The sequence below is a fragment of the Pristiophorus japonicus genome, unplaced genomic scaffold (genome assembly GCF_044704955.1).
Source record: "Pristiophorus japonicus isolate sPriJap1 unplaced genomic scaffold, sPriJap1.hap1 HAP1_SCAFFOLD_33, whole genome shotgun sequence".
Classification (NCBI taxonomy): Eukaryota; Metazoa; Chordata; class Chondrichthyes; family Pristiophoridae; genus Pristiophorus; species Pristiophorus japonicus.
This window is the reverse complement of record NW_027253106.1, coordinates 8,120,575-8,122,517: the sequence shown is the minus strand read 5'-3', so window position 1 is coordinate 8,122,517 and position 1,943 is coordinate 8,120,575. Positions and strand designations below refer to the sequence as shown.

Below are 1,943 nucleotides of genomic sequence, written 5' to 3'. Positions count from 1 at the left end.
AGGCGAACGTGTTAACCGCTACACTGCGGAAACATCTCCACGTTCAGCACCAGGTCAGATGCAGATGTTAGGCGAGCAGGTGAACTACTGAATCCCATTTTTAATGAGTTGGTCGTGGTGTCAAACAATGAGTTTCGCTTAATGATTAAAAATAAGAAATGTCAAAAGTAGGATTAAGACCCACACCTCCAGAGAAAACTAAGACTTAAACACAGCAACATAAACCGCTGGACCATTCTAACTATGCAGCGGTGTGTGTGGCCACCTGCAAGTTGATTTTGAACTTTTTTGCCCTGTCACATGAATTAAATGATGGCAGCAGGCGTCTCTCTGCCTGACATCGAGGAAACAGTGAGACAGACCTTGGAACAAGGGTCTGGTTGTTGCCAAAGAGCAAAGAAAATATTAATTCTGGAAGAACAATATCCAAAGTAACAGTGACCCCGACGTGATTTGAACACGCAACCTTCTGATTTGGAGTCAGACGCGCTACCATCTCGCCACGAAGCCTACAGAATAATATTGAGATGTTCGTCTATATGAAGATTTCACAATACAAGGGGCTTTAAAATCCCCGCCTATTCCCACCAGGTGTTCGAAGCAATTATTTCAATCATCATTAATCCACCTAAATGTGTTGCACACTAAAGTAAATAAAATATGAACGACGGCCGAATTTTAATAACTTTTTATGCAACCGCAGAATCAGCAGAAAAACAGGTCATTCGGCCCATAATACCTAATATATAGCCCACAGCACAAGAGTAAGGACATCTTGCTACAATGGTACAGGGCCTTGGTGAGACCACACCTGGAGTACTGTGCAAAGTTTTCGTATCATTATCTGAGGAAGGATATACTTGACTTGGAGGGGGTAGAACAGGGGTTCACCAGATTGATTCCTGGGATGACAGGACTGTCCTATGGTGAGAAATTACGCAGAATATGCCGACACTCACTGGAGTTTAGAAGAATGAGAGTTGATGTCATTGAAACGGACAAAATTCTGAAGGGGATTGACAGGCTTGCTGTTGAGAATCCCTGCTAGCTCAGTCGGTGGAGCATGAGATTCACGATCTCAGGGTCGTGGGTTGGAGTGGGCCGAATTGTTTGCCTTAAACTTTATGTTGCATTCACGGGATAACGTCTTCAATGAACCCATGATCTTCTTTGCACAATAAAAGGAATGCGAACTGAGGGAGAGTTGATAATTTAATAATTGTGCTGTGATCTGCATAATTTGGATTAATGTCACAAAGCACTCAAGAGTGGTGTCAAAACAAATTATTTTGCTATTACAAACAATGAATGTTAAGAGTGGGATTCAAACCCATTTCTCCAGAGAATACTTTGACCTGAACGCAGCACCTTGAACCGCTCGGCCATCCTAATTATTGGATGTTTGTGTTACAAGTTATTACTCTGGATAGTTTCAGACTGGGCACTTGTTCAGTTTTGCTGGGACGCCCATTGACCGGGATATCTTGTTCCCTGGGATTTTCCTCAGCCTGTGCTCGGTGTACGGGGAGCTTTGGCCGAGGCCTGAGGTAGCTTGCATCATGCGTCAATGTACGCTGGAATGCTTTTGTTCAATTTTATTGCAGACATGTTTTTGTTTCAACAACAATGTTTATTGTCCTTAATCGAACTGGTGACTTTTCGCATGTGAGGCGAACGTGAACGTCACTGCAATTCGCAAAGTGCTGCTTCGAGCAGTGCCCAGAGAGAAGTGTTCAACAACAAGCTGAAATGCTCAATCCCTATTCCTGCAAAAAGTTCCTTTCACAAATATTTCTCCGACCAGAACTGCACAAGACAACAATGTTCTCCTTTCAAAATCATTAAACTCCCTAATTTCCACGTCTGCAATTTTATGGACAAGGACAAGGACTGAAAGCGCTTTGTGATCAGAAAAAAGCTGGAATCCCTGTTGTTGATGACAG

The 1,943-nt window shown here is 43.0% G+C and overlaps 1 non-coding gene across 1 annotated transcript; it reads right to left on the bottom strand.

Annotated features, from left to right (window-relative positions):
* Positions 1-438: 438 nt before the first annotated feature.
* trnaw-cca (transfer RNA tryptophan (anticodon CCA)) lies at positions 439-510 on the bottom strand. Its single transcript has one exon. It is a non-coding gene; the product is annotated as a tRNA-Trp (tRNA).
* Between the last annotated feature and the right edge of the window lie 1,433 nt (positions 511-1,943).